The following is a 14030-nucleotide window of genomic DNA, read 5'->3' as shown; positions in this document are numbered from 1 at the left end:
TGTCTTTTTTTTCCCTGGCAACAGTTTTAAGTGTCAGTGTTGCATCCATATTAAGTGTGAATTCCCTTGTGTAAATACCACTAAGGTTAATAGAATTTTAGTTTTACTGCTTAATAAATTTCAGAGTGGATTAAGTTTTGAGAAATATGTAACCAGTCATAATGCACAGAGCATAATCCCATATCAGCATACATATACTGTAGCTAAGGCTGGGAAGTGCTAACAGAGACATGATGTGGCTTCAAATTAAATATGAAGAAAATAGATTATTTTCAAGTTTGTTACTTAGCTAACATTTCAGTATAGTTTGTCTTTTATTGTTTATTGATTTTTTTCACTTCTACTCACTTTAAAATTGCATTCTTTTACATTTTGGGCTTCTGGATTTAAAATCATAATGGATTATTTGAAATATCAGCTTTTGCAAGGTGTTAGATCCCAGTGCAATATTATATACCTAGTAATAACTGAACTCTTTGTATAGCGAGTGTGTAGGTACTGAAAGGCCTGGATTTTAAGGGAATCATATTTTTGGAAGATCCCATTACATATTTTAGGAAGATCCTAATGGCTAACATACATTATATGCCACATACATTTAACAATGCATATATCCAAACTTTGTGGATCTGAAATTGGTTTATAGTATTAAGTATCAATTTCCTCTAAAAGTATTGTATTTGTCTCTCAGGAGCTTTCAGATATTCAGTTGTCTTTCTCCAAGTGCTGTTCCACTGGATTTACTGACTTTAAATGACACGTTGAAGGCATTGGAATGTTTCTTCTCTGGAGGCAGGGGACATTCCTGAACTTTTGGTCATTGGTGCTGCTCTGAAGCCAAGGTGAGGCTGTGTCTCCATGGGCTGGCAGCCTTTCCCCGATCCTCATGCTTCTCAACCTCAAATTTAGCTAACAAAAGCACACAAAAGATCTAAGATTTCCATTGTTCCCACACCTCTGCTTTTGTATTAGAATTCTTTGCTTTTTCCCTGCTGCTCTCATCCTTCTGTATATCTCATAGTTTATTTGTGTTGCCAGTGTGGTGATTTGGGAAATCTGCCTATGTACAGCTGTAAATTGCAGCCAAGGCTGTGAAAAAACAAAGTATCTGGTTATTTGTTATATTCAGGAGACTGACCGAAAATGTCAGCACAGTTTTCCATATTTATTATCTCAGAGAATTCTATATCCAGTAAGAATATTATTAATAATTTTTACATGCCAGCCCTGTAACTCTGCCTATGATCTGAAAGTCAAGCTGTCATCCTTGCTTTTAATGATTTTTTTGCAAAAGAAACTTACATTACCATATTGCTGCCTCCTTGAGCCAAAATAGGACTGAGGCTATTTGCATATCCTCATTACTTCTGCAAAGACCTGAAGTAAAAAAGGAAAGAACTACCAAAACAAACAAACAAACCAAAAAAACAAACAAAAAAAAAAATCCCAAAACCCCCCAAAAAAACCCAAAAACCCCAAACCTAAACAAACAAGAAATTATTTTTTTCTTAAAAATAAAGAGTTTTGATCCTAAGAAGTTACAGGAATACCAGTGGTTTAAAAATGTCTTCATTTTCCTTTTTAATGACTACAACTTTTCTTTTAGTGTCTAAGGGCAGTAAACAGATGCAACAGCATCCTTCTAAATACACAAGGCGATTTATGCTTCTGTATTGTACATAATGCCTTAAAATTGAAAAGCAGCAAATATGGTTCATTCATGTTAACAAGACTTAGCCAGGAATCTCAAGTATCAGTCAAGACCTCAGCCTACAGGTTCCTTCTCATTAAAGGATTCCAGCTGATTGTGTTTGCTTTGCCTTCCAGTGTTCCAGGTCATACTTGATTTCATATTCAATCTCAGCAGTTTTTATTGGCCAGCTGTTTGAAACCTGAATACCTTTATTCCTGTTTCTACCTAAAAATCCTTTCCTTTACAAATAATCTGTATTTCTTTGTCTTGTCTTTGTGGCTATATATTTTGGTTAGGTTTGCTGCTGACTGTGTGACAAAGTCATACAATTATGTCTTTATTCAGTTTAAGGTAACATCCATCAGGGTGAGTTAGGCTGCTGTACCTCTGATGTGGACAAAAGCAATATGTGCATTTACTGCTGCACTTTAAACACCAATTATATTTTTTTAAATTTAATTTTTTACTTAATTAACTTTGCCAAACATTATTACCCAAATTTTCAAGATAAGGAAACTGAGGCAGGCAATGTTACCTTGCCCTCCACAAAGCATGTTCAAGGCATTTAGCAAAAGCAACAGAGTCACAGAAATGGCCACTTCAAAACCAATAAATGATCTGTTTTAGACTTTCCTAATTTTTTTGCCTACAAGAAAAATACTTGGCATCAGAATCCCATCAAAATGTGCCACCATTGTGGAGTGGCTGCCTCTGCTGAGCTGTGTACTTGTACAGCTGTATGTGTGAATGCTACAAATCAATTTTTAGGTAGGATGGATTTATCTTGGAGAGATAATGGCAGATTTTTCTTTATTTGTTCTATAATCACCTTGAGGAGTAATTGGGAATATTTTGAGTGGTCAGTTCTTTTGTTGATTTAACAACAGATTCGTTCTTGTTGGTTTTGTCTTCTTTAACAAAATGTTTCTGCTGTTGCCTCCTGTGGCTTCCTACTACCCAGCCCTACTTCTGACATGCCCCAGTGTTGATGAGACTTTGAGAAGTCACCAGGACAGTATCCAAAAAAGGGGAGTTTTGATGGGAGTGTCTCCATGCACAAAACCTGAAGAGAATAAGTGTACCCTGCAGAGGAAGAAATCATTTTCACATGACACTTCTTTTTTTGGACTATTCTCCAAATTATCAAAGGTTATTTTTAATTTTTTTTAATTGGGCAGAATAGGTAATAGTTAAATATGTGTAATATTTAAATCTTTATTTGGTAATGGATTATTTTATACAGTTCAACTCTATGGATATTGGTCTATTTTCCACAGATCCTGCCAAGAGACTTTCCATTCTGGGGCTTCCTGCTTATTTCTTCCAGCTGCTTCTCTTTCTTATCCCTTCTGTTGTTATTCTCCTCCTGTCTTGTTTTCACTACGGATGGAGGAGAGGCTTTTTTAGACTTTGAAACCATAATATAAATGTTCTTGGCAATTGTTTCTTTCTATACTCTTTATAATTATTCTCCTGCTATTCCAATTGTATTTTCCAGTTGGAGACCATCATAGAGAAGAACTGTGCTGCTCAGACAGAATGTTAAAGGTGCAAATAATCTTTTGAGAGGGTCCATAAGGAACATGTTTGACATTGAGACACAGCAGGAGTCACACAGTTGCCAAAATGGTGTTGGCTGTGTCGACGAGTGATGCAGGAAGGAAAACTTGTTCGGCTCTACATCTCCTGCTTAGCCCTTTACCTGTGCCACAAAGCCTGTCTCTAACACAAAACCTCCTGCCAAACTCACCCTGACAGATGCCCATCAGCAATAATGGGATTTGTGGGACTTGTTGGCCCAACCTTCTCCAACAGGGTGCTACTGGGTGAAAGTGTGAAACAGGACTGTGCGTGTGCCCGTGTGCATCGTTTGAATTCTCTGCTGCAGTAATGACAGAGAGTAAAAAAACTAAAACGAAACCAAAGAAGCCCCCACAGTAAACAAACAAAACAACAGACCAAACCAACAAAAAACCCCAAACAAAGAAGGAAACAAAACCCGCCCCATTCATTTACATTATTTTGCATCTGTGGGAGTCATTAGACCACCTGTTAGTCTGATGGCACTAATGCTAGTCCTGCTAGGAGGGAATTGGTCCTTCCTCCTGCAAAAATAACCACTGTCATGGAGGCAGCAAAATGCTGCTTTGTCACATCTGAAAGTATTTGCAGAAAGAAGTCCTTTGTTTGTTTGTTTTTTTGCCTCTGTGTGTGTGTTTGTTTTCTCTACTTTTGGAACATATTAGAAAGCATCCTGCTCTCGTTATTCCTTTTAAATAGTCTATTTTCTCTAGAAAGTAATATCCACATGGTAAACTCCTATTCATCAGAACTGTGCCAAATATGTGCCATTTTAAAGCTAAATATATGTTATTTTATTTTACTTTAAAGTGAGCCAAAATGCATACCAAGAACATAGCTCTGGATGGTATTGGTCCTATTTTCAAGTGAGTATTTACTGTGTGAGGCACTTCTGTGCAACAAGCTGGGTTTGTAAGGGGTTGCTTTATGAATGCAAAGCAGAAAGCAATATTTCTTCCTCTTGCTGTGAATTTACCTTTTAATTGTAAAAATATGGATTTTCTTGCTACTTTTGAGGAAGAGTGTGAAGCACAACCTTATGTACTTAATGTGATTGTACCTGGCTCCCTAGCACTCCCTTTCCACTTGAATTTTAGGAGTGCTTCTCCAGGGAACATAAGGAAGAGGGTATTCAGTTTGAGGAAAATAAAAGGTTAGCACTTAGGACCTTCTGTGTCAACTCTAATATCATTCTGTTGGTGACTGGCTGATGTACAGCGGTGTATTTTGGTCCCATTTTTATTCCCTCTCATTGGGTACTAATAAGTCTTTCCTCTTGTCATGTTCTGGTAATATTTTTCTTCCTTGACCTGATCAGGATATGAAATATTTCCTACACAAGGTCTCCCATTCCTTTACTATATGCTAAAGTAAAACTGAACATCAGGCAAGATTAAATGAAAGAGGGAGACTTCTGGAGTTACAGGACGACATGGTAAATAGCTTCCTTTTTCATTACTTTGCTTCATAAAATGTTAAAATGTTCTCTTTTTCTCTTTGTAAGGATTGCATTTTACATGTCTGACTCCAATTTTCTTTTTCTAAAAACAGTCAATAACATTACAGAGCAACTGTGTTAGCAAATGCTAAAACTGAATAAACTGATTGTTATAGCATGGCCAAATTAAGGATGTGTTAGGGTGTTTATAAAGTGAAAAAGAAAAGTTTTATAAAGAATTAAAAGCAATTCAAAACAGAAATAGTTCCTCTTTGAACAGTTGAAAAAGAGCTCTAAATGGCCTGACAACTTACTGACCTGGAAGAATCCAGTAATTGAAACTAGGAACAACTTAAAAATTTCACATCTTGGTCAGTGGAAATGAGATTTGCTTGCAAATACAGCATGGTTCTATAAAAGAAGTCAAGTCGTCACTTTTGCTAATAATTTCTTTATTTAGAATATGAGCTTCATCTTATTGAAAACAGCCCAAAGAATCATCCTGATTTTTCTGAATAATCTCAGCTGGGAAAAGAACTTTATTACTCTTGTCTAAATAACGTAGAATTTGAGGTTTTGGTTTTGAAAAGTTATTGACCTTTGTTATCAAGCTTCTAGTTATTAAACTTCGGATTTTCTTTGAACTAATATAAGTTTTTTATTGTTTCTTTACCACAGCATTTGCCAGTTGAAAGTCAAAGAAAGCTGAAGTGTCAGCTGCATTAGCAACTTCTTCAGTGAGAGAAGAGAGTCACATCTCTTATCAGGATTTCTAATGCCACTGTGTGAAAAGTAACTGGTGAAGTCTTTAGAAATCAATTCCTGTGTAGAGAAATTTCTTTTCAGGGAAAAAATACTATATTTGAGACTGAGCAGGACACAGGACTCCTTCATGCTGAAGACCTGCTTAATGAGGATATAAAAATAAAAGTAAAAATCCAGCAGGTTACAAAATATTAGAGCACTTTTAAAAACCCATATGTATCAGTTTATATATGATAGGGTGAATCAGTGTGCAATACTGGGGTCAAAGATCAAAATTCTCATAATGAATTGTTAAGGAAAATGTACAATTCCTAGAGTAACATAGAAGTCAGTGAATCGCTTCACTTAGGTCTTTTTATCTTTAAGTCATATAAGGGGCAAATCTTTATTGTGACAGTCATCCTCCTGTGCTAAAGCAGGAAATAGTTCAGCATCTGTGGCCTAAAAGAGGAAATGGCGCCTCTAATTTTTCTCAATGGGTGCAGTTCCACCTCAGTCTCTGCAACTGGGCTGTCTTAGGTGCAGCATGGAGGCAAGCACTGAGCACTGCAGGCAGGACGAGTTTGTGTCTTCCTGCATGCTCAGCTCATGACTGATGCAAGAAAATTGTTAAGGGATATTGTTTTCACAGAGTATGTTTCCCCATTGCCACACAGGCACAGCAGCAGCTGGTTCAGCATCCAGCCCACCTGGGGGTGTGAGGCAATGGGAACTCCCCAAAATAGATGTGCTGCTGAGGGATGAGGGTCCATCCTCTGCCCTGTAGGAGTTTCCAAATGGCCATCCCCTGCTGTTCATGTTCATCCTGCCAAAACAAGGTGCTTAAGCATCTGACAGAAGGCAATCAATCGATTATCATTTCTGAGATTGAAAATGACCCGATGGGTTACCAGTTAACCACCCTCCTGCTGGCTAGTTTGAAGGCACAAGCAGGCTGCATATGAATAACTGATGCTTCAGCTTTGAGAATAACCTGGGTACAGAGGCAAGCTTGAGGAACACCTGAAGCACTGCTGCTGCTGCTGCTGCTTGGATTCTGCCTCCTTCCTCTCAGTGGAAAGGGGTAGTTGGAAAGCTTCTTTTTTATTTTCCTCCATCCTTTTCAAAAGAAATGCAAAATTCAATTTTGTGAATAGATGCTGCTCTGGGTCACATAATCTAGCTCTGTCTAGCTACTAAAAGGAATTGCCTGTATCAGTCTTTTTTATTTTTTTAGTTATTTTATTTTCTAATATTTGTTGTTTCCTATTTTTTATTACAAACTAAAATTTTCTATTATTATATTTCAATTTTTTTTTCTAAAGGTTCTTCTGCTGTACTCTTGACCTTGTAAATAATGCCATATCAAGGACTGAACCCTGTCCTGCATTATCCCCAGCCAGCTGCAGCCCCCAGCTGTCTGTCCAGCTGTGCTCAGGGAGCAGCAGCTCCCACACCTCTGTCTTGCCTGGTCCAGGGGCTGGGGCTCAACTCCTCCCATTTCCCCTAAATTTCAACTTTACTGGCCACTTAATGGTAAATCTGTTGACTTCTGCTGCCAATTATTGCAGCCAGGGCATGTTTCCTGTGAAATTTGCAGTTGTTCTGTCATTTATTGGTACCAGCTTGCTTTACACACCTCTTTGGAGGAATTAAATGGTGTTTAGTGGAACGACAATATGTCACTCCAGATCTGCAAAAGGCAGTGTAAGGTCAGTGAAGAGAAGACTTCACCTTCCAATAGTCAGTTTCCATGTATAAATTGGCACTTGATGCTCATCAAAGAACAAGAAATATTGGATATGCTCTAAATGTCCATTGTATTTTTGAGCCAGCTACCTGATGGAAGTCATCACTTATATGTAAATGAACTGTCAATGACTTGTCTCTGTTGGCAGTCGCTGGACTGTGAAGGGTATGTCTTAATAAGAACCAAAGCTCTTCACAGACTTTGATTTACTGGAAATAAAATAGAAAAGTCCTCTGAGACTACAAAGGACACTTGTTTCAGATAAAATGTCTAGACAGTAGCAATATATTTGGGGCTTTTATTATAGTGAAACTGCAAATTAGAATGGAGTGCTGAGAAAGTTCCTATGACCCAGCTGAGTTCAAAAACACAGTTTCAGACTGATCCTTGAAACATTTACACTCAAATTAAGTTCATGAGCATTCAAAAAGTGAAAGAAAAGATGTGCAAGGTCAACGTTCAGGTTTGCTAGAACTCTAGACCTGCCCAGACTTTACATTCTCTCTGACAAGGAGGAATTTGCAATGCAGCTCTGATTTAAATCAGCAAAAGAAAACCCAAATCATGCGTTGTGTTTCACTGTGTTAGATAACAGCCTGCTTTACAGTCCATTCCTGTTTGATGTCTTTTTTCTTTGATTATTAAAAATGAAAAAACAAAAGAGAGGTTAATCAAGTGAAATGTCATCTTTTGGGAAGGAAAAAAGGAAAATGAAGCAGGATTAGGCTCAGACATGTCAGTCCCTTGTTTTAACAAAGGCAAATCACACAGCATTTCTGGTATAGATTTTGAAGTTTCAGAACACCCAGTTTATCTAAAAACATTTTTTTTTCTCAAAATAATATTTTAGAATTATCCTCATTGTCAGTTTTTAACATCCAGAATGTTTTGGAAGCTTAACAGATTTTGAAAAAAAAAAAAAAAAGATTGTGGTAAGGTAACCTTATGCCTTTTATGAGGTCTGTGTAATCTGAGCTCAGTATTTTTGCCCAAGAGAATTTGCATGCCCAATACAAATATTATACATGAGAGGCTGGGTACTTAAATTAGAACCTTGGTTTGCCTGTATAGCTAATGGAGAATCCAGAAGGCAACTCAGTGAAGCATCAATTTCAAACACCAGAGTGCTCTGAATACTTTTGCGTGTGATTTATCACTGCTTTCCAGGAATCATCCTGTGCTCCTCGTGATCACTTCCTTATCCATCTGTACAGAGATCAAATGGAGACACATGGTGGTGCACCCTACCAGCATTTCTCCCCAGTTGCCATTGGTATTGGAAACTCTGGCTTTGGAAGAACAACATCAGTCATTAATTCTCAGACAATTCATGTATCCATGGTCATATTTTCACAAACCTGAAACAACAGCTCTGGGAGATGTGGACTGTCTGGGAACTGATGTGACACCTTGCATCAGGTAATTAAAAAGAAAAATCAATTTTGCTATCTGTCAGGTTTTTTACACAGCAGGGGTTTGTGGTGCTTGGTGGAGAGTAACCTGTCTGTGACGAGGGTCTCAGAGCAGAGATTTTTTCAGTGCTCTCAGCCTCTGAGTGCCAGTTCTGAAGTGGAAGGTCAGGTTGGGATGTAGACAGAAGACTTAATACTTTTGGCTGACTTCAATGAGGCAATCCATTTGCCATTGTCATCCAAATATAAAAGCAGAAACAATTTAAGAGGATCACGCTGAGTCTGCAAGCAATCTGAAATCTTATCTCTGAGATGTACGAAAGGCCCCTTCCCATTCAATAGGCTGCTAACCCTGGAAGCTGAACAGTAGCAATTCAGGGTCCTTTTGAGTGCATAGAAATCTAGATTCAGCTCAAGGCTTGTGTACCTAGCCAGTCTATTAAATGATCGTGGTCTCTGGTTTTAGTTCCACTGTAAAATTAATGTAAAGCCCTAAGGTTAAATGATACACATTGTCAGCATGATGACTGCATTAGCTGTAGCTGTTCCAAAAATAAAATTTATTTGATAGTAACTGAATTTCTACATAGTCCAACAAATGAGTCATCAGATAATGTCCACAGAGATCAATTTTATTTATACTTTCAGAAGATTAATATTCACGGTTTTCTAAATCTTAGAGTATGCATAACACTAGCCTGAATTAAATCTAAGAAATGTAAATGGATAATCAGAATGTCTTTTGGGGCTTCCTGCTGATTCAATATTTGATACTCTGATCATAGCCACAGTGTACCATGTTCTTTTTTTATGCTGTCATATGGTTGGTAAATACCATTACAAATACACAATTAACAGACTCAATCTCATACAAGTATAATTTGATGCAAGTCATAATATAATGTTTACAGACTCCTCAAGAAGACTTTGTACCCCATCTATCCCTGCATGCAGTCCTTCAAATATTTGACAAGTCACTGCTGTCAGAGAGTACAAAGGAGGAAAAAACCTGCATGTGGTATAGGAAAATTGAGGTTAAAAAGCACAAAGAAATCAGATTTAGATCATCAGCTTTAACTGAACAAAGGGCAATATTCCTACCCATATCCTTGTTGTTTTGAAGTATGAGAATCAAACATTACCTGTCATCACAGAAATAATGAAAAAGGCTGTTTTCTCCATTTCCCTGACTTTATAAGCCGTACAGTGTCGTAGTAGTTTCACTGCCTGAAGTATTATCCAGAACATCTATTTTGCATTCAAGTTAGTGCTATATTTAGAACCTATTTTTATTCTGCCTAAAGTAAACAGTACACTAGACCTTAATGTACCCTCTAACTCCAGACATGGGCACAGAGGATGTAGGCTAAAAATAGTTATTACTCTCGAAGCAATAATTTGTTTGAAAGCCGTCACCTGAATTCCCAAGCAGTAGTGAATGATTAGGACTCACTTGTCTTCTCTGCTGGAGAGAAACCTCCTCAGCAGATCCTCTTTTCCAGTCGGCAAATTTAAAATTTGTGCAAAAATAATAGTAGAGAAAGTTAGGAGAATTTCAGCATGTCATTAACTCCTGCAGGAGGACAAGATATGCTTTGTGAATTCCTCCTAGCAATAGTCACTTTTCAATGCTTTATATTCTCCACTGGGAAAAAGGTAATTATCAGTAGGAGTAGCAGGGAGGAAGAAAAATAAAATTGTTTATTATTGGACCAATTGGGCCCAGAGAAATGAAGGCCAAACTGTTTTTTGCTTGTCTGAATTTGCTTTTTAGTCAGTCTGGATGTGTTTTTTGTTTAGCAGAGAACTTCAGTGAAGAGTATGTTGTTTTATGACTGAGGCCAATAGAAAGTCATTGGCATAATAAAACTGCAGATTTTAAAATTTCAACGCAGCTGCTCTGTGACTTTTAAGCAACTGTGAAATCACATTGTTTAAACTGTGTTTGTAGGGACTGGTGCCTGGATCCATCTTTTTTCCTCCTTTTTTTTTCCTGGAGGAGTCAACAGAATCAACAACTGGTGTTGCAATCTAATCATTTTTGTGAGTGTTCACAAACCTACATTCAGAAACAGCCACCTGGTCACTCCGTGCTCCACTCATGTATGAAAAAGAGCATGATGTTACCAGCATCATCAATTAATATGTTAATACTCTTTCACTGGTGAAAATACATTCCTTTAATGACAAACACACTTGTTTGGAGACACACCAATTATGTGCAGACTGGCATTTCAATTTTTATTTTTTTTACAACTGCTTTCTGACTTCTTAGGCTGCAGCAGTTGGTGATACCAGGACATGCTTTTACACTGCATTGTATCAAGAGTACATAAGAAGCATTTATAAGAAGCAATTTTTTACTCCTCATGGACCAAGTTCTTTGCAGAGAGAGGTGAATTCAGGACCTATGCCTTCCACCCTGAGCCTGTGACCCCATAAGCATCCACAAATGTGAGAATTTATGCAAGTAATATCAAAGTGGTTTTGTGTGCTTGCCAGAATGGTGACAAGGGATAGCTTGTCTACAATCAGGGTCACAACTGAGTTATAGGGTAGGAGCTAATCATTGTGGTGATTGACCCTTAAGACTGAGGAGAGCAATAGGTCAAGAGCACTGAAGAAAAAATGATAAACCAATTCAGAGATTTCTGTGTATTTTTTTTTTTTACTTTTGAGCTTAGCTGAGAGCCTCAAAAAAGGAGTCCACTAGCTGCTGCCCTGAAAGAAAAATGTGATGTAGAAGAGTCACTGGAGAGGCAGGGAAAATGGGATAGAGCATTTGAATTAGACAGCCAGGTTTGGTATTTTTTTGTATTAGAAAGATATATTGTGATATATTTTACTTCGAGTAACCCAGAAAAAAAGACCACACACACCTTTACCCTTATTTTCTGGGATAAAACTACATGGGAATAACTGTGCATTAAAGGACCAGCAATCCAGATTGCACCCACCCTAAAGCTGACACAGCCAGAAGGTTATTGCACAACTCATCAGCCTCTTGTGCAGGGGGTGTACATGGTAGCCTGATTTCAAATTCACAGAAAGAAGGTGTAGCTCCCAAGGCTTTATTCCTTTGCCACATAGGGTATTCCAGGGTGTGCACAGGGAAATTGATAAAAAAGGGCGCAGTTTTGAATTATGTACTCACAGACATTCCTGTGTAGGTAGGATAGCATTTGAGCTGTGAACCATGCTTGAATTTTATTGTTAATAACTCCCTCTCTGGCATTAGCATGGTCATCAGTAGCAGGTACTCATTCCTATATTTGGATTTGAATGATGACTCCTGCGCAGGGAAGAGGGAAATTGGGGAGTTGGAACTAATGATGAAGTTCCCTTCCAACCCAAGTCACTCTCTGATTCCATGGAGCTGTAACCATTTTCCCTGCACACAGTGCTCCTGCATGACTGAAGAGAGACATCATTTTCCCTGCAGTGCATACAAGGAGTGGGCTAATGCAGGAAATGTACTGGGTAGATAGAACTTCACTCAAGTCTAATATCTTTTCTTCATATGCATACAAAAATAACAGCTCAGGGATTCAGTTTCTGTTTTGTTTATCCACTGCACAAAGAAAACAAAAGTGCATCTGTTGCTCGTCATTCTCACTCATTTCTTTGCCATCTCAATCAAATTGAGACGAATGGCTTATGCTTGTCCCTTGAACAATAACACTGCTCAAATACATAGACTGGGATCTCCTTCTGACAAGTTTTAATTATGGGATGAGTCAAGCTGGCATTTACCTAGAGAGATCACACAAACAAAAACTCTAGTGTCAGACACGGTCTATGCTGCTTTCTGAAACCAGTAAGCTGAATTTCACAAATGTACTGACTAAAAGGTGTGGCATTTGCTGAGATCCTGGAAATTCAAGCACCATAAATTCTTCCCAGCCAGGCATGTAAGAAGAGCTTATCAGGTTCCCTCTCAAGGAAGGGAAGAGAAGGCTTCATCCAGCTGGCACATCAGGTGTCATCCCTTGGGTTCATCCATAACAGTTGGAGAGGAGAGAGGAGGTGGATGGGAACGAAGAACTGAGTAAATTCACAAACTGGAAGGAGCCATGCTGCTTCCCAAAAAGAGTCTGAAGTGGGTGTTTCTCCAGGGATCTCAGCAGAATTCAGGTACCAGGTTATGAGCATGGTTGTAAAGCCAGGATGATGGCTAAGGTTTAGCACATTTTAAATATTTGGGTGTCAATTCTATCATAGCCATGGGATGAACAAAGAAGTGACTGAATGAATGTGGTATTGAATATCTACTGAGGGCAAAATTCATCTCTCTTTGTTATTAGAAGTTTTGCATGTTACAAAAATATGAAACCCAAAATTATTCATAAAATACTGTATCTCTATGCTTTTGAGGATGCCACCATGCTACAACATAGACATCAAACAGCAAAACCTCTGGAGAGCCCCAGAGCTGGGGTCAGGATAAACCTGCAGAAGGGGGGGGCACCTACAGTATACCTGAAACTTGAGAAGAGGGGACAGAATAATATGTTGGCTTTGTGGTCTTGATGAAAAGAACCATATCTCTGACTTCACAGCCTCAAATGTCTTACATCCACAATGAGGTGCTTGATCTTATGATTATTTGTAAGACTAAAATTTTTGCTACAGTGGCATAAATAATTATTGGCAGAGAGGAATCCTCCAATGTAGAATTCACCCACTTACTGCTTATCTAGGGCACAAGCAATTGAGTTTATACCTTCTGCTCACATCTAACGTACTGGATGCAAATATAACCCAAATTAACCAGACTTAAATTGTACTGGGATCTTGCAAAGGCAACAAAATTTATTCTGGGCTTGACTTGATGTCATGAAATGTAATAGATTTTTGCAATGCCTTGATATTATGTAACTGACACACAGTAAAGCACACACACGAAAGCAAATATCAAGCTCACAGTGCTCTGCAGTGTGACATTCATACCCAGACAGACTCTCAGCATGGTGTGCTAGGATGGGGTTGCAGAGCAGGAATTATTCCTGGGTGGGTAAGAAGAACCTTTAAAATCCCACACTGAAATGAGAATGGATTTGTATTTCTTTCCTCGTGTTCAGCAGAAACAGAAAGAAATCAGTAAGGAGGAAGTTCTGAGACTGCAAGGTTATAAAAAGGAAGAGCTGTAACTTTCCAGTAGAACTGAGGATCTGACATTATTTATGTATTTTGAGTTTGCAGAACATGACATGATATGCATGTTTCTTACCACAAAACAAAGACAAGGTGGTGCTTTATTACTGGGAATTCAGCTACTTTTGTTTCTTCCTGGCTTCTCCATTTGCTTTATTCTTTTTCAAGGACTTGGTGCAAGAATTCAAAGATCAGGAGAAGAGCACTGATCTAATCATAAAATATACATTTCAGACAACAATAAAAGAAAAAGGATTT

The sequence above is a fragment of the Melospiza georgiana genome, chromosome 5, assembly GCF_028018845.1.
Source record: "Melospiza georgiana isolate bMelGeo1 chromosome 5, bMelGeo1.pri, whole genome shotgun sequence".
Taxonomy (NCBI): domain Eukaryota; kingdom Metazoa; phylum Chordata; class Aves; order Passeriformes; family Passerellidae; genus Melospiza; species Melospiza georgiana.
The sequence above is the reverse complement of the archived record's forward strand: the minus strand, read 5'-3'. Positions refer to the sequence as shown.